General features: G+C 41.9%; 1 protein-coding gene across 11 annotated transcripts in view; it reads right to left on the bottom strand.

Annotated features, from left to right (window-relative positions):
- Positions 1–23,957, bottom strand: part of TENM2 (teneurin transmembrane protein 2) — a 1,556,107-nt gene that overhangs the window by 319,415 nt on the left and 1,212,735 nt on the right. The gene's annotated exons all lie outside the window — the stretch shown is intronic.

The raw sequence follows: 23,957 nt of genomic DNA, 5'->3' as shown, positions 1-23,957 counted from the left end.
CACAGACTGCTGGGCTGCACCCCTAGAGTTTCTGGGGAAAGGGGGAGAAAGGGGTGCTGAGGATTTGCAAGGTCCCAGGAGCTGCTGATGCTGCTGGTCTGGGGTGGGGGCAAACTTTGAGAACCACAGCACTAAGGAATCCTCTTAATTGGAGGCATATGAAGGTGCGTTCACTGAGAGGAAAACCACACTTCATTAAGTCTGGGTAGGCTAAGGCGTCCAAAGTAATACTCCAGCAAAGGGCTCTGGGAAGATAACCCAAATTACCAGATTGGCAGGAAGTCATGTCTTCTGTTCAGAGCCCTCTTGCGTCGCCAATCACTATGCCCACTATGCAAGGGCCTGAGTTAACCCCACTTTCATGTCTAGGGTGGGGCCGGGTGCCCAGCAGATGAAAATAAATAAATAAATAAATACATAAATACATAAATAAATAAATAAATAAATAAATAAATAAATAAGACTATGGATTGCTCCCCTGTGCTTTAGCAACTCAAATTCCTAAGGAATCTCCCAAGCTCATGACTTTATATTTCTAACTCTGTTTCTTTCTTTTCTTATCATCCTACCTATAGCTATCCACCTGCCTGGCTATCAGCATGTATGTATGTATGTATGTATGTATGTATGTGTGTGTATGTATGTCACTGTCTGTCTGTCTATCTATCTTAAAACAAAAATCCGTGGACTAGCCCTACACAGCTCTCACAAATGCAACGAAGACTGTGGATGTCAGCAAGGCTATCCTGAATTATCTCATTACTGGAAAGAATGCAGATGCTCCTTTTTCATTTCACTTAGGTCTTAAAGGTACTTCTGACCTGGCAGACAGATAAATCTGTATTCACCGCCTGACAGGGATCATTGTAAACTGCATTCCCACCCGAATTCTTGAGACGTCATCGTAAGAAAGGAAGCTGATGACCATGATCTGGAATGGGGTTTAGAAATCGTTTTCAGACCTGATTTTCTCCTACTTTCCTACGCATTTGTAGTAGAACCAGCTCTTGAGGTAATATTGTTTTTATGCTGAAAAGCAAAGTTTACCAGAGCTGTCTTGACTGTGAACACTTTATAATTATAAGAGAAGGACGAGTCTCTGAATTCTGAGGGGAGAAAAAAAAAAAAAGTGCTACAAGCTGTTCAGCTAATGGCACAAATGAGACTTAAGAGCCAAATGAAAGAGTAGAAATAGTGCGGGTCCTCATTGCTTGCTAAATTGGGGGAAAAAATCCGACAAAGCTAAACGAAACCAGCTCATCAGTCAGTCCTCACTCATATTCTAAAAGTCTGGATTAATCAGCAAGCGAGGGAAGAACGGAGCAGAGCCTCTGCCTCCCCTTCTTTGAAGCATGAGAGAATGAGCCGAACATTATAAGCCTCTCTGCCATCGCAGACCAACCGAGTTAAGCTCATTTCGGGTGGTTATAAAGATCCGTGCAGCAATTATTTAGAGGCTTGCACGCCCACCCTTTAATCAGGCTGGGGAAATGCACATGCTAGCTATTTTCTGGATATTTAGCAAGGAGGAAAAAGCAGGCATGATTCTAACGGCAATTCCTCTCCAACAGCTTGGAGTTGATGCTTCTCGGCTTCTCTCCCTACGCTCTTTGAGGTGAATCAGAGAGCCATCTACAAAAATATCCATAACGGTCTTGAGAGGTTGCTAATGGGGACCCGCTTTGCATCCCAGCTCTGACTCTCTTCCGAAAATTATCACCGATGCAGCTTCTGCGATTCTCCCAGGGAGCAGCCTCTTTCCTTCCATGTTATGCCAGGCTGTGTCTCGATGCCTTTCAGTAAAGGCACATTTTCACCATAGTATTGGGTTTTAGATTGTTAATGTTTTCTTTCTCTTCCTAGAGGAGAGATTCAGAATTTGAGTCTTTTTTGTATCGCCCACATCATCTAGCACAGGCTCAAAAATATTCACTGAATGAATGCATGTCTGAACGAACAGTACATGTCGCATATTTGGGTTAGGAGCTCCATAGTTCAACCATGAGCTCTCCTAATTCTCTGACTTCCCTTCATAATGCATGGTATGCAGACAGGGACCCCACCCTTGCAGCCATCCCCCGTCCTTGCCTGGATCTGGACACAGCAGCATGCCAGCCTTTGCATCAGCATTTCAAGCTTTCCCTGAAGGCACCACGTGCTTTCACATTGCCATGCCTTTGCCCTTGCTGTTGGCATGTCCTGCATCCCCATCTGCCCACCCCAGCGGACCACTAATCATGATTTAGGATGTCAGTCCAGTGCCATCTCTGTACGCAGACCTTCCCCATCCTGCCCTGGCCCAGGTGGGGAGGGCGCGTGCCATTCTAGCACTGTGTTCCCATCGATCAGAACACTCCACCTGCTGGATCCCAGTCATCGGCTTCCTTTGGTTGTCCCTAATGCCTCCCCTCACTCCACGCGGTCACTAACCAGATCAGAGTCTCCCAAAGGCCATGTGCCTGGTGGCAGTCATCTCTCACTGCATCTTGTCAGTAGGTGCTCAGTAAATATTTGTGGGATCGAAAGGAAGTGATGGTATCATTTGAAGGTGGTCAAAACTACCTGAAAGAGTCGTCAGATTCTCAAGCCTCTAAGAACATTATCGCAAAGAATCTTAAAAAGTGAGACTCAGGCTTTAAGCCCCAGACCAGCAGTGTCTGACGTCACCTGGGAACCCGGGAGAAATGCAAATTTTCAGGTCCCATCCCGGACCTACTGAACCAAAAATTCTGATACTGGGGCCCTGACTCTGTATCTTACAAGCTCTTGAGGTGATACCAGTGCTCGCTGCTGAGAACCTCTGCTTTGGGCAATTAGAAGCAATATTTTGGGAAGTCGTATATGGCAGTGGGAAGATCAGGGTCATTGGATTCAAGCAGCAATGGCTCAGATCCTAGCTGCGAGGCCTGGATGGATAAATATGTGGATGGGGTCAAGTTAGCGAAATGCTGCGAGGCTCATTTGCTTCATCAGGATGCCAATGAAGATTCGTCTCAAAAATACTCAGGAGAAAAAGAAGGAGAAGGGGGAGGAACAATGCTGTTTGGGCAGATAACTTTAAGAAATAAGGCCTCTAGTCTTCTCTTGGAGAGTCTCCATTCACATAAGCATATTAAAGGCTCTGAGAAGTCTTACTTTTTCTTTCCAAACTTTGTTTGACCCAGTCTTTCCCAAGTTTGGTTCCTTCCTTCCTTCCTTCCTTCCTTCTTTTCTTTTTTTGGGGGTGGGGTAGAGTGGGGAAGTGGTGAAGAGAAGGCTACCCCTTAGCTTCTGGTTATATAGGAGGAAAAAGTAAAAGGAATGTTTTGATCTTATATTTAGTTTTAGATTGTTTATTTTTTAATTGGAGTTTGGGAAGAAAAATGACCTTAAGAATTGCCTTATAGCAAAAAAAAAAAAAAAAAAAAAGAATTGCCTTATAGCAATATATTGAATATTTGGAAAATACAAATAATTATTTGGCAATCACACAACAGGTATTTACTGAGCACATACTAAGTGTCAAATGCTCTCTTGGATGTTGAGGATAGGGAAAGAGGAGAAGAGAGCAAATGTGGACTGCTGAGGCCCTTCTGAGGAAATGATATTTGAGCCAAGTGCATGAGTAGGTGAGCCATGGGGAAATATGGGGAAAGATATGGGCAGATGGGACAAGAAGCACAGGGTTGTCAAGGGAGAGAGCTTGGTGTTCTGAAGAATGCAGAACATCCAGTGTTGCTGCACAGTAAGGAGAAGAAATGGGACTGGAACGAGATAAGGTTGAGTGTTAGAATCTGGCCAAATCACGTCATGTTAGCCACAATAAATACTCTGGATTTTATTCGAACATGCTGCTTTGGCCTGACTTTTTTACCCATGAGAATGTTTCCCTATATTCTGTATCTTCATTGGTGAAACACAGAAACTTCAAAGACCAAGAAAACCAAGTATTTTCCCTCTATCCACCCACCAATCCATCCATTCTTCCACTCACTCATCCACCCATTTACCCATTTATCCATCCATCCATCCATCAATCCATCATCCAGCCATCCATTCACCTATTCATTCAATAGTCATTTCTGTCTTCTGACATGCCAGGCACTATGCTTAGCAGGTAAAAAAAAAAAAGAAAAAAAAAAAGAAAAAAGATATACAGATAAATAAGACAAAGCTTCCACTTTCGAGGAATTTATTATATAGTAAAGTACGTACAGTGTGGAACAGGCCTGGCAGAAACATAAATGATTATGCTTGTTTCACTGAGCTACCTTGCTATATTGCTCAGGGAGTCAATGTGCATTCTGGGACTAAATCTTTGGATGGAAAGAAGCACCTCAGAGGTCTGATTACTTACTGCACACGATGTATTCTTTTACCACATTCAGAAGCATGCTAAACATAATTGTTTGGAACTTGAATTTGTGTGGAGCACAGAAACTAGGGTAATAACAACTCATTGATGAGACGTTAAACTCAGTTCCTCTGTCACCCACAAGACCTACTCTTTTGGAGGGGTTGACCCTGTACTTGAATGATTATCCTACTACATACTTTGGAAAGCCATTGGAAAGAGTTTCCTTTATTTCATTAACCAATATTTTCTTTCCCTTCTAACACTTTCTTGCAATGCCTCTTTAAAAAACTGTTTCCTGTGGCAAAGGAAAGGAAGAAAAATACTAGCAGCGAAGCATATGCTAAGGTAATTTAAGAGTTGTGATAAGCCAAAAGGAAAAGATAAACAGCCCCCAGAAACCCACCAAGTTAAAGAGGTTCTTCCTTTTTAAAGAAGTCTAATTGGACACAGTAGGGGTCTTGATCAGTGTGCCTAGTTGTTTTATGAGTAGAGTTTTCTACTACAATGTAGGAAGTTAAAATGTGCGTTCAGCTTCTCTGAAATTGTTTTTCTCATGTCTGTCATGAAACCTGGAACTGGTATGACCAATTTTGCAGGGAGTAGGGCCATGGTAATAATGTACGAACCCCTGAACCTGAGTATGTGAATAGTTTTTATAATCTGCCAACTGTCTGGCCCCTGTAGCTACTGAGTTCCCATCCCATTTTGAATTTCTCCTGCGATTATCACATCAGTGAACTCTGAGCAGCCTAATGCCAATTGTTTATGGGAGGTGCTGATAAAGAGTAAAAAGGCAGCAAGAGAAGAAGAAACCCAGCAAAGAGGGAATGCTCTGAAGTGCCTCTCGTGCGAAACCTCAGAGATAATCTTCAGTTGAATGAAGGAATCTGGACAGAGGTTCTGAGTTCTATGGGGTAGAGAGCTTGACTCCACTGCCCACGTGGTGTGTCATCACTGTTCATAAACAAATATACAGTGGTACCTCGGTTTTCGAACTTAATCTGTTCCGGAAGACCGTTCAAGTTCTAAAACGTTCGAAAACCGAGGCATAGTTTCCCCATAGAATATAATGCAAATGGATTCATCCATTCCAGACCTTTAAAATCAACCCCTAAAACTGCAAATTTAACATGAATTTTACCGTCTAATAGATACCATAGATCCATAAAATTTACGGCGTTCGTAAACCGAAATGTTCGTCAATGGAAACGTTCGAAAACTGAGGTACCGCTGTAATGACAACTTTCACGTCTGCTTCTCACTGCGCAAAGGAGAGGCATCCCTCCCGCCCCTACACACATTATCTTGAAGTATAATTATCCCTGTGTTATAAATGGTGAAACTAACACATAGAGAAGTTAATTAAAGAACTTGCCCAAGGTAACAAGAGTCCAAATGGAAAAGGGAATAAGGCAGACTTTGAAGCTCTGAAGAGAGGGTTTTTCAGAACTGTGATGGAGGCAAAATAAGGGCTTGGTTTCCTTTTCTCTGCTGAGGGAATATTTCTCAAACCCTGTGACCTTGCAATGGTAACAGGTTTTGAAAATGGAAACGCTCCCTCTCCCAAGTAGCTGCACAACGGCTTTTGGAGGGCACACGCTGTCCCGCAGAATCTTTCTCCATGTGATCTTCTGCCCCCTGACAAGGCCTGGTCCACCCCTGGTTCTTCACCTCAGGAGGGAAAACCACTTCTGGGCAGAGGCCCCTTTGAAGCTTGGTTGCATTGCAATGTGGGAATGTTTCTTAGGAGATCAACTTAATTTGATCCAGGTTATTTGAAACATGCAACTCTGGGCATGGATGTGAGCTGGGCACATATCTTCCACACATTTATAAAGAAATATATTTGGCTTTTGTGAAGGTACGTGCTAGTTTTCCTCTATTCTGGGAAATCGTTTTTCAGATTTAATGTTCCTGAAAGTAGGACTTTACGATTAATGTGTATGTTTAATAGGACATTATTTTCCTGCCATGAAATGTTGTAATTAAGTCCATACCGTGCTTATCATCAATGTCATCTTACATTCAATACATCAAATTTATTTATTTCCATCCCAAGCCCTTTTCAGAAAGGACTTGAGGTATCTTACGACCCAACACAATCAAATATCAACAGAAATGTACTCAGCAGAGGAAGTTCCACTTTGTAAAAGTTTGAATCTTTTCCAAAGCAGGCTAGAGTTAAATCAAACCCTAGCAGCCTCTGGGTTATTTTGAAAGAGGCGTCTCATCCTGATCCCGTGCTGTTATGAGGCCATGGGCAAGTCAGGGCCAGCCGTCTTAGAGCTGCAGAGCTCATCAATGTCAGACAGAACGCCAGGAGGAAGCCGGGGGAGGTGATCTGGCATGAGGACAGGCCCTTCCAGCCCAGGCAATGCCTAGCACCTGTGACATGAGGGCTATGCCCTGGGTATTTCACCACATTGTTTGGGCAGCGCATGGCTTCTGTGTAGCTAATATCAGAGCCAGACGCGAGACGACCTTCTATGTTATATCCTCCCATATCAAAACAACAACAACAACAACAACAACAACAAACAAGATATTGGAGCTTGAATTCTTTTTCTTATAGCTGCCTTAGCACTGACATTAGCAACCATCATAAAACTCAGCTATGTTAGAAGAGTATTTGGTCCAGGCTCCGTAAAACGCACCTAACCTTTCCATGGCCCATGGAGGCTCTTCTTCCTCTTAACTGTATGTGCTTGATGGTAAGTTCAACTAGGGAAGCATAGAAATCCAGAGTATTAGTGCAAAGGAAACAAAGAATGTGGGCCTCAGCAGTTATCATCTTACTCGGTGAAAACAAACAAACAAACAAAACTCATCATCGAAAGTAGAGGTGATATAATAGCTGACATGTTGTTTAAAAAGCTACTGGCAGCGTAGGGAAAACGAAGGGAAATCAGTTAAGAAAGTAGAATTATATTTTGAGGGGTGGTGGTGTAAGAATTCTATTAATACAGTGTGTTAAAACAAAGCAATAGTTTGCAGCACATATTGATGTGTTTTTATGTACCAGAAAATGAAAAAGAAATAAACAATGAGTTAATACACGTGAACTGGTAGACAAAGTCCTACAAAACACTGGCACCTGGGAGAAAATAATAAAAGGAGACCTTGGTGGTGGAAATTTTGAGACCATCAGACACTAAATACTGCCCATTGATAAGTCACTTGAGGTTTCCGACCCTCAAATGTCTTATGTATTAAGTGGCGATAATAATACTCTTTATATCCTCCTCACCACATGGTAGTAATGGGGGTTTTAAATAAATAATGCACACGATAGTGTTTTCTAAAGGCAAAAACGGTATTCCAACAGGGAGATAATTATTAATGACAATGATGGTGGCTATCTCCATCGTCGTTGTCATCAATGATAATAAGCGAGGTGACTGTAACTACAAGTTCAATTTCCTACAGTGTCCAGGAGAACCCCAGGCAGGAGTTAACGGAAAATGCCTGCCCCACGTAAAATGGCAGCAGCCTCTACTTGCCATGATGCAATAGAGGATGATGCTAGATTTGTTGTTATTTTAAGAAAGACAGAGTTATGAATGTTGATATAAAAATCTCCTGAGTTTTAAAAAAATGTTGTTACCTAAATAAAAACATTTAAAAAGATACCGGCAAGGACAAATCAGACAGATTTGCAAGCTCATTTGTCCAAGGGACAGATTTTGCAACCTCTGAGATAATGTACATGAGCTTGTTCTGTGAAAGAGAAAATGTTATACAAACAAAACACAAGGGATCAGGATTATTATTTAATATCATCACCACCACCACCATCACCACCAATCCAGGAAGGAGCAACAGTCTTAGTTTCCCATCTTTGGGTGGGAAAAGTTGTTTCTATGCTTTTAAAGAGAGGTGACAGACTCGGCAACTGAAGACATCCTCCGAAGTAGAGTAAATGTGTTGTGCTTGATTCTTGTTCTTTTCTTAGAATTGTGACATTTGCAAATTGGAAGAGACCTTTCAAAACACCTGGCCCCGATTTTTCCCAACACTATAGAACAAAAAAATGGAGGGTCCAAGAGGAGAACTGACTGCTCAGGTAACACAGGGACTCCCGGCAGAATTAGTACTCAGATTCTGATTCTCCGGCCCCCACTGTCTCCAGGGCTCTTTCCTCGCTTCACAGATTCTTTTTATCTCATGAACCCTTTCAGCAATTTGAGATCAATAATGAGAGGCAGCAAAGGCCAAATCTGCCCAGTGTAATATGACTTTTTTCCCTTCCTGTGAATTATTTTCACAACCAATCCTCAGTCTCTCATATTCTAACCAGTTTTCTGTCTTTAAGAGAGGGTGCACAGGTTAGCAAAAGAAATCATAAAACCAGTATCCTAACATTTAAATAGGTGGTGTTCCATCCAATCTCTTCCCATTTTGTAAAGCAAATTGCTTGACCTGAGAGAGAAGAACCCAGCAGAAATAGGGGTGGGGTCATAAGCTGGTAAAGATCACAGTTCCTTTATGGCAGCAACAAAATCACTGATAGAAACGTATCAAAGAGAACAGTTACTGCAGAGAGAGTAACATGTAAAGCAATATCTTAGGCAGGCAGAGTGAAACGGGGGTGGGTAATGGTAAGGTGCCCCACCGAGATGGAAAAGGTCATTGAGATGAAAATAACCTTGGGAACTTGGAAAGAGTGCTCCATTACCACAGACAGGAAGAAAATACAGTACCCAATCAGATGGAACAGACTGAATTGCGATTGCAGTCAAGTGTGAATGCCACAGAATGCATCGGAACTATTTGGGGAGCTGGCATCAGGGAATATGAGCCCTGTCCCCACCCCTTGGTCCATGGTGGGATATAAGCAAAGTTCAAAAGCAGGATTTTGTAAGGTCATAACTTACAGAAATGCATCTTTGTACATCCTCAGTGGGGGTGGGAAAATGTGATAAAGATACATCAGGGGTCTTTTTGCAGAGGGCACTGCCTGTTCCTCTGAGGTGTTAAAAATTTGCTACGCCATGAGCTTCATTTTTTTTTTTTTTAGGCAAGGGGATGCAAAGTCTGCCTTTGGAGTGGAAGAAGGAAAAAAAAAAAGAACGATTGATCATTGCCTTTACTGTTAGCTTTCCATGGTTGAGTGTTCCCTGATAGAATTGGTTCAACTCCAAGATGCTGTCTTAGAAACAATTATTGTTTTCCACTAAAATACAACTCTAGCAGAAAACATTAATTTAAGTGATAACTGCCAAACTGCTTCAGTATCAAGAATGTGTGTGTTCTCTCATCTTTGGATTTACAAGCACCAGAAAGGAATGAGGATTAAAAAAAAACCAACCAAAACCCAAAAAACAAACAAACAAACAAACAAACAAAACAACAAAAAAAATACACACAAAAAAAAACACCCAGAAAACCCAGAAATAATAAAACAAAAGATTTGACAGAAAATGACAGAAGATAGGGCTGGGATTGGCCCGGAGACATTAGGGGAAAGGATGACATAGCACTCTTCTCTTCTCCACGGGGGATACATTCTAAGACCCTTAAGTGGAGGCCTAAAACCTCAGATAATACCAAATCCTATATATGCTACATTTTTCCCTATACATACATTCTTATGATAAAGTTTAATTTACAAATTAGGCACAGTAAGAGATTGACAACAGTAACTCATCATAAAATACACAACAATATACTGTAATAACAGTTAGTTGAATGTGGTTTCTTTCTCAGATATCTTCTTACTCTTCTTTTTGCGATGCTGTGAGGTGGTACAGTGCCTACGTGATGCAATGGAGTGAGGCAGCCTTAGGCTCCTCTAAGGGAGACTTGAACACATGCGCTGCTATATCGGGGCCGTTGATCTGATCACTGGCAGGGCTACTAAGTGACTAAGGGGCGGGGAGCTTATACAGCGTGGAGGTGTCGACAAAGGGATGCTTCTCCTCCTGGGTGGGAAGGTGCACACTTTCATCTCGCTACTCAGAACAGCGCATAACTTAAAACTGATGAATTGTTTATTTCTGGAATTTTCCAGTAATATTTTCAGACCATGGTTGACCATGAGAAACTGAAACCATGGAAAGTGAAACCTTGGCTAAGGGGGGAATCTGGCCCTGGAATTTTGAAGTGCCACATGAAAGAGCTGTTCTATACTTTACTAGTCTATTTAGATTCCAGCGTTTACATATTAACGATGTTAGGTTTCTTGGTTTGTTTCTGGCTTTGTTTGCCGTCCACACTGTACTACTCCATCTGCCAGAAATGCCTTCATCCTTCCTTACGTCTTCTACTATAGACTGAGGAAAACAGCTTGTGAGCCGGGGTCTGTCCCCACTGCATCCTGGGACCATCTGCACACCTCTCCTCCCTCCTCTGACTTCATTCACTCTTTATTTGCTCATTCACCTGCTATTTATTGAGCCTCTGCTCTGTGCTAGGCGCCCTGCCTGCTAAACTCATAGAGCAAAATGGGACATAAGGGAGCTAACGGTTCTTGTCTTCAAAAAGTTTAAGTCAACTGTTGAATGGAGTCCAATGGTGAGTTCAGTAACAGAGGAGACATGGGAGCTAAAGAAAGAATAACCCCGATTAGGGAGAACAGAAAGGATTGTGGGAGAAAACAGTACCATGTGCAAAGACTCCAAGGCACAAATGTGGCGCATTCAGGAACTGTGTATAGAGTGGGGTGAATGATGAGAGACGGAGACAGAAAAGACCTTTTGTGATATGCTAAAAGGTGCAGACTATAGCTAGGAAGTGTGGGGGTCCCACGGAAGAATTTTAAGCAGCAGACTTGTTCACATATGCATTTTATGGAAATTCTGCTAATTGAATTGTAAGAACAGATAAGATTAGAAGACAAAAAAAAAAAACTAAAAGAAAAAAGAATCAATTAGAAGCAATTAGATCTCCAGGCCAAAGATACTAGTAATTTGAGCTAGGGTTGTGGTAACAGGAATATAAAACTATTTCAGAGTCAAACTTGATAGGGTTTGGCAATTTATTCTAAGTAGAATGGGGGAATAGGAAGGATGGTTTCCAGGCTTCTGGCTTGAGCAACTGACTGATGGTAGATAGGAGCACAGGCTGAGATGAGGAAAGCCAGAGAAGAAGAATTAAATGGAAGAATATATTTCGGATTAAGTGTGTTGAGTTTCATTTCAGAACTCTTGTTTTGGGATTGTGTATTAGATATCGTAGTTAAAATACCCAGGGACATTTAGATATATTGGGTAAAAGATATGACTTGGAGAAATGGACATCGGGGCCATAAACCCATAGATAGTAATTTTAGTTATGCATGTAGATGATTGCCCATGGCAGAGTGCATAAACAATAAAGCAAAGGGGGCTTGGGTTTTAACTTTTAGATATCCTGGCATTTAAGGGATAAACTGAAGGAGGCATTCACAGGAAGGCAAAGGTGGCCAGAAACATAGGAATGAATGAGAAGAACGCCGAACAGTAGATGCTAAAGGGAAAGGGCATTTCAAGGAGGAAGGAGCAGGGAAGGGAAGTGTGAGATGTGATGAAAAATGTTTACTAAATTTAGCAAATAGGAGGAGGTTATTTGTGCATGTAGTACAAATAGTTACCAAGTAAGAAAGGTAACAGGTTGCAGAGTGTGTGGGGAGTGGAAACAGAGAGAGAGAGAGAGAGAGAGAGAGAGAGAGAGAGAGAGGATAGGAAAGCTCTTTCGAGAAATGCTTCTGTAAATAAGAGGAATATTCGGTTGATGCAGAAGTAATTGCGGTTTAAAAGGTTAAAAATAATTGCAAAAAATGAAATTACTTTTGCACCAACCTAATAATTCCCTATGTATTTAAATCCCGTTGGTAAAGATCCTCCAGAGAAGGGATACTTAATACAGGGAGAATATAGGACCAGATGGGATCAAGAACATAACAGGGAGAGAGGAGGGATGATGCTTTCTTCATTGTAACAGAAACAAGAAGGAGGCCTTGAACTTTACTCCTACACTCAATGTCCAGTAGCTCTGCCCACTTCGTGTTCCATTGGAGGCTGCTGGCGGTTGAAGGCCTAACCCCTGGTACCTGTGAAGGTGGCCTTATTTGGAAATCGGCTCTTTGCAGATATAATTAACATGAGGTTATAGGGGGTTAGGGTGAGCCCTACATCCAATGATTGGTGTCCTTATAAGGAGAGAGAGATGGGGAGACCCAGAGAAGCACCCAGTGAGAAGATGGCCACATGGAGATGGACACAGAGATTGGAGACAGGCTGCTATAACCAAGGAATGCCAGGATTGCCAGCATCCACCGGAAGAGAGGAGAGGCAGGGAAGGATTCTTCCCTAGAGTCTTTGGAGGGAGCATGGAACTGCCAACACCTTAATTTTGGACTCCTAACCTCTAAAACTATAGGAGAATACAGGTCTATTGTTGTAAGCCGCCCAGTTTGTGGTAGAGTGTAATGGCAGCCCAAGGAAATGCATACATATGGTAAGGCCATGCATTCCCTAGGCTGGTTCCCTAGGTTATGGCTGCTGTCTCAAAGGCAGCATCAACTCAGGAGAGCACTTACTAAAAAGAAGGAAGCAAAATACATTCCTTAATCCCAAGGGAGACTGTACATTAGACAAACATGCATTTCTTCTCATGCTCTACGTGCGTTTTCTGCTCTTTGTAACAGCGAGCCAGCTCGTATCCGTGATCACAGATGATCTCAGATCTGAAAACGTTACAAAGACAGTCAACAGGCCCAAGTTGGAATACATCCACCTTTTTGTTGCCCTACTCTACCACTGCTTTTTTTAAAAAAGCTAGATCAATAAGGATGTCTCGAACACATCTCAACTTGCACCAAGTGCTAAATGATACAAAAAGACCAAAGAAATGACCCTGATCTTTAAGTGGTGACAATTTGATGTTGACACAAGTGACTTATATGCATGAACTACCAAGAGAATATTACAAATCAGAATGTAATGAGGTGCTAAATTGAATCAGGCAGATGCTAAGACTGTGTGCAATTCTGACTCTGCCTCTGTTTGGGCAGAGTGGTTTGGGAAAGCTTTGGGGAAAAGATGAGACCTGTGCTTAGATGGCTACTGGCTTAGTAATGAGGAAGAACGGTAGTTACAGTATCTTCTCCGTCTCGTGCCATCTTAAGCCGAGGATTTTTCAACAAGGCTGGGGGCTGGGTTGGGATAAAGAGCTAAAGCCCTAACAACTCCACAGGGCTCCCAAATCAACAGGATCAGATACAGACAAATCTACAGATTCCACGAAAATGCTCCAGTGCCTGCCCACTGAAGTTCATACACCTGGTGTCATCTCAAACACATAGCTCCTAATTACTACATATTTTTTGAATGAAATATGTCGGAGAATATTAAACAGCTACCATTTGGGGTTCTAACATTGTCTGACCTGTTCCACATGCCCAATCTCTTGTACTTTATTTTTTCCATCAAAATAAAAAAATGCACATAGTTTAAAGAATGAAATAGCTATACAACGTTTGGTTCAAAAATAGCAATCCTTTTCTATCACCAACTTCTTCCTTCTCAGAGGCAGCCACATCTACCTTTTTTTAGCTGACTATTTTGGTTTTTATCTCCAGGTCTATAAATAATACACTTTGCTGCTGCTTTTTCCCGTATTTTCCATTTTAGGCATTACCTAGTAACTTCTCACTATAGAAGATGCAGATCTGGCCCTTTCCTCGCCCTGCCCAGTCCACACAGGTACCTCTTCCATTTCCTTCTCCTCCGGATAGAAGGCTCAGATGGTGACTCAGTGCTTACACGTCACATGGCCATGCAAGTGCTACTCAGAGCTGAGCCATGTGATACATGATGACTATTTTTCATTTCTTGAATATATATACAGAGGGTGGCAAAAAATGTATACACATTTTTAGCAAGGAAAACTGTATTAAAATTGTAATACTCACTATATACCAGTAACAGCAGACAAATATATGTAACGTTTGATTTCTGCAATTACAAGAGGTGCTCAAAGTGGTTACCATCAGCGTCCAGACACGTCTGATTGTGGTGAACTATTGCTTGGGCAACGTTGACCAATGTCCACTTGTATACATTTTTTTGGCACCCCTGGTATGCGTGTGTATGTGTATGTGTGTATGTGTATGTGTGCATGTGTGTGTGCTTATTTTTCTGGAGTTGTCTTTTTAAAAATTTCCTGAAGTTTCTATGTACTTATCACTCAGGAGAATGATTTCTTTGGGTCAAGTCCCCATTGTACTATGTATGCTGGGCAAGTTCCTTAACCTCTATGTGCCACAGTTTTCCCATCTGTAAAACAGGTGCGATAATAGGCCCAACCCACAGTGTAATGGTGTCAACGTCTCTAGCCACAGCACCACCCAGAGCACACGGTGGTCCAACAAAGTTGGGTTTATTATCTCATTGCGAGGAGGGAGGAGACACACACTGAAGAGCCATGGGTGCTTCCGTGAAGGGTATTGAAAGGGCTGTGTTAGGTGGCTTTAGGTATGGCTCGAGGAAGCAGTTCCCTCTGCCTTTGCTTCTGTCAGCTTTGGGATAGCTCTAGGATCTGGTATCCATATCTGTTATGTATAGGAAGGGCTGATTAGAAGAAACTAAAACTGTCATTGGTAAAGAAAGAACAGCTACACATTTTAGCCTGGAGAGGGGGACCGCGTGCATTTTTGTGCTTGGGACAGTAACCTTGCTTTGGTCTAGGTTTTGGCAAGATCATGAGGTGGCCTTGTTTTCATTTTATCTTACTTCGCTCCAGTCACAGAGTGGCCTTGCTGAGCATTAGGATTCTACAGGAGTGTTTATATCCAAGGGGAGAACACCATGACATAGCTGAGAATGCTAACCCAGCTCCTAGCAGCACCAATCCTGAGGGGTCAGTGTCAGGCCAGATCCCAGAGTCAAGGGCTGCTTTTGTCTTTCTCAGTGTTGAGGATTTAATGCGTTGCCATGTGTAAAAACCAGTAGGACAATGGCCACCACAGAATAAGCCCTTAAAATATTTGTTATGTGACACTAAAAGCATAGCAAATAAAAATAAAAATAGGTAAGTTGGACAACAATAAAATGAAAAACTTTTGCACATCAAAGAACACTCAAGAGACAAAAGGCAACCACCAGTGTGGGAGAAAATATTTGAAATCCTATTTCTAATAAGTGACTGATAATGTATATAAAGAACTCCTACAACTCAACAGCAACAACAAACAGCTTGAGTAAAAAGGTGGACAAAGGACCTGCATAGACAATTCTTCTCCAAAGAAGACATACAAATGACCAATAAGCACATGAAAAGATGCTCAACATCACTAACCATCGGAAAATGCAAATCAAAATCACAACACTATACCATATCACATGCATTAGGATGGCTACTATAAAAACAAACACACAAACAAACAAAAATCAGAAAATAAATGTTAGCAAGGATGTAGAGAAATTGGAGCCCTTTTACTTTGCTGGTGGAAAGGTAAAACAATGCAGCCACTGTGGAAAACAGTATAGCAAGCCCTCCAAAAATTAAGCATAGAATTACTGTATGATCCAGCGATTCCACTTCTGGGTATACACCCCAAAAGAAGTCAGAGCAGGTACTCAAACAGATGTTCGTACAACAATGTTTATAGCAGCATTATTCATAATAGCCAAAAGCTGGGAACAACCCAAGTGTCCACTGATGGATGAATACACAAAAAAATGTGGTATATAAACACACAAAAATGTCATTCCACCTTAAAAAGGAAAGAAATTCTGACATATGCTATAATATGGATGAATCTCGAAGACGTTACACTAAGCGAAATAAGCCAGTCACAAAAGGACACATTTCACATGATTCCACTTATATGAGTAGTCAAATTCATAGAGACAGCAAACAAAATGATGTTTGCCAGGGGCTGGGGAAAAGGGGGATGGGGCGTTAGTGTTTAATGGGGACAGGGCTTCTGCTGGAGAAGATTAGAATGTTCTGGAGATGGATGGTAGTGACGGCTGCACAACAATGCGAATGTGCTGGACACTTAAAACTGGTAAATTTCCTGTTAACCACATTTGACCTCATTAAATCTTTGTTAAATTAAAATGTAAATAATATCAAACCTGATCTCTGCACCAACTGTCTAAACTCCTTTGAAGACAGTTAGATGCATCAGAATGTCATTTAATATTCCTAACAACTTGAGGAGTTGGAGACTTTCAGTCCTGTTTTACAGATGAAAAAACTGAGACACAGATTAAGGACGCTGTTCAAGATCATAGTGTCAGAAAGTGGCGATGTTTTGAATTCAAAAAATACGTATGTCAGAGTTCCCACTTTTAAGATATAGTTATTTTTAATTATTATTTTTGGGAGGCGTCTAAGAGGTATGCCAGGGGCTGGGGCTATAAATTCTGTTCAACCTGCCCATTGTTGGTAAAATAAATCTATTTTTTCATTCCACAGATGACTGAGACATGTCTAACAAGGGACTGAAGCCACATTTTAAAATGGCTACTGAAGATTATTCAGAAGCGGGTTAGAGTTCATTGCAGTCTTTAAAGGAATTTGGGAGAAGCTGAAGTTCTGGGTAAAAACTGTTAGGTCAGGAAACGGTTAAGACGTCACACAGCGCCCCCAGGACATCTTTTGGTATGTACCAAGAAGCGCAGCACAGAGATGGAGAGGTGGAATGTACACAATGCTTATCGACCCTGGGAATTTTGTCAATAGCAAGGTTATTTGCTGAGTAGGAGCAGTTCTGTGCCATGTGTCACTTCCGTGCTGCACATTGCCTAAGGAATTACCTGTCCATCTCGCTTGTGTGCTCACGTGGACTGTGGTGCAGAAGCCTGGTCCCAAGCCAGCTGGACTGGAAATTGCTGGACCTACAACCAGGGTGTGTGTTTGTGTGGGGGGTGGGCAAGGAGACACAAAGGAAAAGAAGAAGGGGTCCGCTCTCTGTCGGCTCCACTGTGGGGCCCGTTAGCAGTGGCCAGAGAGTCCTGACAATGATCAACTCCCAATTCTCAGGATGGAGACCTTTTTTAGGAGGCTCTCTAGGAGCCTGGGGCAGTGTTGGGGGGGGGGGGGCTATGCTTTTTTCTGCCTCCTGCTGGGACTGCCTTCAACATTTTCAAGTAAGTGGCACAGGACCCCAGACCATGCTTCTCAACTTCACACGGAAACTTCTAGGAGCTGCTTTGCGTAGCTGTGTAGGTCTCAGTTTTGTCAATGGCCTAGAGGGTGGAGTGAAACCCACACTGTCCAGGAAGAGGGACTGGGGGGCCTGTGAATCTTGGGAGTTTGGTCCAGCTGGATGCAAGGAACTTACAAGCACTGAGTGTTAGAGCAAGAAGGGAAGTGTAGAGACATTTTTGGCCAATGACAAACCTTCACAAGGAAGAGAACTGAGCCCAGGATGTTTGAATGACTTGCCCAAGATCACGCTGTGAAGCAGAGACCAAGTACAGAAAACCCAACTTCCCTTTTAGAGCTTTCCTGTTACATCCATGCTTCCCAAATCTATCAGACCATAAGAATGACCTGAAGGGAGTAGTGAAAATACAATTCCTTACCCTCCCCCTGGCCCCCCGAATTTATCTGTATTTAACCAGGATTTCAGGGGAAGAGTCTGGAGATCTGTGTGCTTTCTAAGCTGTGGAGGTGAAGAGTATTTCGTAAGGCCATAGTACTTTTTTTCAAACTTGTAACCAATGCCTCTTAACATAATGTTTTCATTGTCTTCTGTATACTTTGATAAGCCACACAAATATTTTAGAGGTTAACATTGAACAGAGGGGTGAGGAGAAAAGTCTCTGGAATCGGGAAGGTTGGGTTTGAAACCCAGGTCCTTCACCTCCCAGCTTTGTGACTTGGGGCAAGTTACTTGTCTCCGTATGCCCCCGTTACTCATCACTAAAATGGGCATAAAGGTAATTCTTGCTGCACTGGGATGTGGTCGTGTTGAATAAAAATAAATGAAGTAAGGTGCATAAAGTGCTTAGCGTAACAGCTAGCATGGAGGGAGGAGAAGGGCCGGCGGCTGAGAGCCAAGCCCCACGTGGCTCTGCCTTTGGGGCAGAGGGCTGTCTCTGTGCCCTCCACAGCCTTAAGGCAGCTCCCTGGCCTAGCCTGCACTGCCTGGTGGGCTGGGAACCACTCTGGTGAGGAGGCAGCCAGTGCTAAATACCACCTGGGTGCCAGGTCACTCTGCACCTGTGACCGAGACATCCAAGCTGCCCAGGAAAGAACTGGGAACCAAGTGGCTCACGCGCAAAACAAATCCGACTTGGGAAAGGGAATAGTGTTGGGCCTTGATGTCCTGAGCTCCAAATCAGGAGTGAAAATAAAGTCCATCCCGGACAGGTGCAGCCTCCTTTAGCTGGGGCCCCACCGAGGGTTCTCTGCATTGGCCCTGCCACGACTTGTCATGATGGGTATAAACAGTGTTTTCAAAATCTTCTCGCTTACAGGTGAACTACGAAGTTCTAACGCATCTGAAAACAGACAAGTCAGGTATCGGTATATTGAACATAATTTCTGAAATAAGTATAGTCCCCAAGTTGGGACATGCTCTGCTCTCCTTCCCCATCATTATCCACTTTTCCATCATACATGATAAAAGCAGTAAGTTAATAAAATGAAGGCAGTTACTAAAGATATGAGTTAACGCATGTATTTACTAAATACTTATTGAGCACCGACTTTGGATCTGATGCCAGGAAGCCTGCCCGGGAGGTCTCTGCACGATGGAGTGAAGCTGAGAGGCGAAAGGAAGGCCTAGAACGAGTGGACTATGAAGTTAAAATGCAGTACAGTAGAAGAGGTCGAATGAGATGCCGCCCAAGGTATAGTGACTTAAAAAAAACCCAGTCCATATTATCGCATAGTACAATCATCAATGTACAGAACAACTGCTGCGCGCTCTTTAGGACATCCTAAACTAAATTAAATTCCAGTGGGAATAGTCTGCTTAAGAAGGCGAGAAAGTTGATAACATATTAGAGGAAAAAACATCTTCCCCTAACCTAAAATATGCAAACAAAAGAAGTTTCATTCATTAAAAAAAAAAAAAATCTATAGACCCTGTACTTTCTCATCCAAGTCCAGCCCCATGGATGGAGGAGGGTGGGGGCGATGAGTGAGGCTGTCTGGGAATGGCACTTTAGTTTTCATGAGAGGATATCAATTCTAACCTCTCTATGGCTGTCAAGACACATTTGTAACATAGAACATCTGCTTTTCAGGTGGTGACTATAACCTCAACGTTGGCTAATTCCCGTAAAAATTGAGCCGTGAGCAATGATATTTAAGGTCTATTGTCTACGGGACATGCAGTTTTATGTGGTCCTTCATAGGATGAAGGTTTATCTATAGATCAAGTTTTGTCCTTGGGCTGTGCAATGTTTGGGTATTTGTAGAATTTTTTTTTGAAAACTGGAAATGCTTTCTATGGCTTATGTGGAGGGAGGTTATAAGAAAATTGGACAGGAAATTCTTTACCGCATGTATTTACCAATGTGTTACTGAGAATTCAGTCATCTGGAAAGCACGTCTTATTTCCTTTAAGAGAAATTTCTTTGTGGCCTCACTACGATGATTCACAGTACTTCCCTGAAGCAGTTGATTTGCCTTTATCTCCTGGAGGTTGTGGATCTTGTTTTTTCTCTGTTTCCCTTCTTGCTTTGGTTTCTAGGAAGCTTAGAATGAAGTGTTCTGTTCATCTTATATAATGAAACAGGACTTTACAGAGAGTGCCAAAAAAATGTATACGCCTTTTAAGAAAGGAAAAAAAACAACTGTATTAATATTGTAATACTCAATATATACTGATAACATAAGATGAATACAAGTCATGTATATACATTTTTTTGGCACTCTGTGTACATGAGCCTATATGTATGCTTTCCCCTCTGGAGTTTTCCTTTAGACTTTTTGTATCATCTAGTTACAGTTTTCTAGTTGTTGTCTTTTTTAATTTTCATACGTTTTCACAAATTATGGGGGAGTTGTAAGAAAAGGGATGAATGAATGAATGCACGAAGCTCTTTTGCCTTATGATGCAGATAAATAAGACAATCATTAAATTAGCTAGGCAACTGAAGTTTTAGACTACTCTAGGCAACCCAAATCTTGCTGGTTTTGATGTACTATTTTCATTAGAACTTACCAAAGCATTACCTTTTTAAAAAGGGCCAACGCACCTCTACTGTGATCTGTTACAAACTGAGACTCTCCCCCTGGGACAGGCCTGTTGCCACATAGGATGGACTGAAAGGTCCTGGGCAGAGGTATCTCGGTTACATTTCTTCTGTGTAGTTTGATGTTACTAATGAATGTTCCAGCCCCCTTTATTCAAACTTTTAGGTAAACGAAAGCTCAACATGTTATGGGAGGGGAGGTGAGCCAATGCTTCCGATTGCAATGTGGCTTAGGGTATATTTTCTGCCTCAGGCACTGAGAGCAAAGAGGACATCCTGTCCTGATTGGGAAGGTAGTCTTATCATTCTTAGATCTGCAGGAGCCTCCATTAACTGTCATTCAGATCCAGATTTTTTTTTTTTCCAGATGAGTTATTTCATAAGGTTTGAAATGATGCTTCTAGATACATCACTCCAGAAACAGCATCTGGAGTGAACCTGGCCTGGCCGAAGGCAGAACACAGGATGGAGCCATTTACTGGAGCTTAGCTATCTGGAAAAAAATGCTTCAGGGAAAGAGAAAAGTCACTCTTCTGAGTGTACCTAGCTGTACCTGGGTATCTGCTCTACTGGCATTGATTGAAGGTTACAGCAATTTGGCTTCAAAGGTGTCGAGGTTTTCGTACCATCCACTAAAGCAGGGGTGTCCAAACTTTTTTCAACGTTTTTTACCAAGGGCCATATGTGGTAAAATACACAAACAACCAGGCCACTTACTCGAGGTGAAGTACGTATTGCCTCACCTGGTTTATTTAAGTAAAGTAAATATATTTTTGGAATTTGCTGCGGGCCAATTAAAAATGGATTGCGGGCCGCAGTTGGTCTGTGGGCCACAGTTTGGACACCTCTGCACTAAAGAATGCACCACAGTCGTAGAAAATAATGACTGTCAAGCCATAAAAGTAAAGTTTTGTTGTTGCTTCGAGGAGCTTTTTGTGTTGTCAAAAACATTTTAGTTGTATAGTTTATGTCTTGTTTGTGTCTGTAGAACAAAGGCTCTTGGGCAGGAAATGTGTGCAGTGTCTCTCCTAATGACAGGCTTCACTAATGTCAGGTAATAACAGCTATGATAAGAGGATCGCAGGAAATAATTTTTCACCGTCACGTATGGGCTGAGTGTGTTAGAAGGGGTTTTATTTCACCTAAGACCAAACTGATACTGCACCGTCAGAACACAAGGTCATTGCCAAGAGACTAACTGAAAAAAAGTCAGTGTAATTAACCAGCCAAACATAACACCACCCATCACATGGTCACTTTGTTTGTGCCGCGGCACCCACTGAGAAATCCAGCCCCTTTCATCAAACTCAATTCAGAACACCCAGGCACAGCCCTGCACTTTGTGTCTTCTGTGTCAAACTCTATTTTCAATCCTTTATGTCAAATTTAAATTCACAGCCACTGCATTCAGATCTTGATAGAATCCTCAATTTGCCCTTGACCCCAAATCCATTCCACAAGACACACACACACACACACACACACACACACACACACACACGTGAGTGCATACATATTTGAACTTGATCTGCGCTCACTATAGCTAAGCCAAAGTCTAGAATTTTGAATGACTGCTGCTTCTTGGCTGGAGCTTTAAGCTCTCATATACGTATCCTCTGAAAACAAGGGTTTTGTACAATTGGGTCTTCACCCCTGAGGTGAGGTAATCATATCAGCACAGCTCTTGTTGGGATGAAAATGGACCCTCAAATTTTCTGTGGTATTTTCCCGTTATTGAAGCTTAAATCTCTATCAAGCTTACGTGCGCTGAACAAATTGGTGTGAGTGATGAAAAATGGATCAGTTCGCCTCTGAACATATAGACCGGTTCTGTCCAAAATGAGGTCTTGATTAGGCATAAAGCCAAAAAAAAGGCCCTGTCAACAACTTACAATGTGATACAATATCCCGAAGAAAAGATATCACTCATAGCATTACCACTAAGAAAACATTCTAGACAGCTCTGAGATGTGAACTGACCTCTCTTATGGAAACCGTCTTTGCTTGGGCATCCATACATGCATAAAATGATAGAGTTTTTAAAAGCTCACTTTCTCCCTAATAATTGTCTGTTTTTAAAAAGCTATCAGCAGGTGTGCCTCATTTCAAAAGCCTCTTGTCCTTCATAATACAATATTCCTCATGATTACATAGTATGAAATAAAAAACAGCAACGCATAAGTGAGGATCGTTCAATTAAACGCAACAGAATCTCTGCAGCACAAAAAACCCCACCAAAAAAACCAAAAAACCGGTTCTGTAGCTGAAACAAGGTTCTGACGAAAGAAAAAAGGGAATAGATCTCCACATATTTTTAATTACATAGAATTTCCTCAAACATGATTTTTCATAATATATTCCATTAAGTTAACATCATATTTGAAGAAAGAGCATTTTCCGATTTCATTTTAAGCCTGATTTTGAGCAATTACAGTGTCATTGTTCTGCGGTAGAAAGGTTGAATTCATTTACTGTGTGGTTATGCTAGTTATGATTGATGTCTCTTCTCCAAATGATAAACCAATCACCCCAATGATGTAATGTCATTTTAAGAGTGCCATAATCACATTTCTCTCAAACTAGAAGCTCTGATGAGTTCTAATAAAGATTTATGGTAGATTAAAGGCCTTCATAATATCAACAATGGATTGCTCATTTGATGAGAGATTTGATTAGGTAATTTTTTTGAAAAAGAATATGAGTTTACTAAATATATCAGGCCTGGCTTTGAAGAGGGGCATGGGCCATCATAAGTAGCAGTCCATCATTCCATCTCCAGAATGAATCATCTTAAATGTATTTAGGAATTCCTCTCTAATTGTAGACGTTGAGGCCAGTGGTAGCATACACTCATGGATGGAGCTAAAACACAAGCTCATCAAAGAACAGCCTTGGCATGGAAATCTCTGTACTACTTTTGATGGGATATGTTAATGAACACCATGGGTGGCCAATTCAGAATATAACTCCAAAGCCTTTGCGTCAGGAGCAATTAATTTCTTCAGATGTCTCCTCTTGGGCCATGGGTACTTAACCTTAGATACTGCCCACTCCTATGTTCATATGTGTTCTGAACATATCACCAACAGGAGAAATGAAAATAAGGCAGATGATGGCTGGCCCTGATGCAATTTCACCAGATTTAGAGGTTGGGAGCTGAGGCAGTAGCCACAAAATCCTCAAAAATGGGACAGAACTCCAGGAGCAGGCCCTCTGCTCTGTGAATGTGAAAGCTACAATGAGAACTGGGGATTTCGAGACCATGTTTATCATGGTACCCCACGATCATCTTGCTAAATTCAAGTAAAGTGACATGAGTGGAGGGTTATAGGAGAGGCCACCATCTCCAAACCCTTTAGACTTGGAAAGACCTTCAGTAGTCATATCAAGGGGACACAATCTAGTAGCATAACAATTTAAACTAGTAAGGAGGAAAAGTCAGAAGGCAACCATCAAAAACAAGAGATGTGAGATGCACA

Source organism: Rhinolophus sinicus, linkage group LG10 (genome assembly GCF_036562045.2).
Source record: "Rhinolophus sinicus isolate RSC01 linkage group LG10, ASM3656204v1, whole genome shotgun sequence".
NCBI classification, from domain to species: Eukaryota; Metazoa; Chordata; class Mammalia; order Chiroptera; family Rhinolophidae; genus Rhinolophus; species Rhinolophus sinicus.
This window is presented reverse-complemented; position numbering and strand designations above follow the sequence as displayed.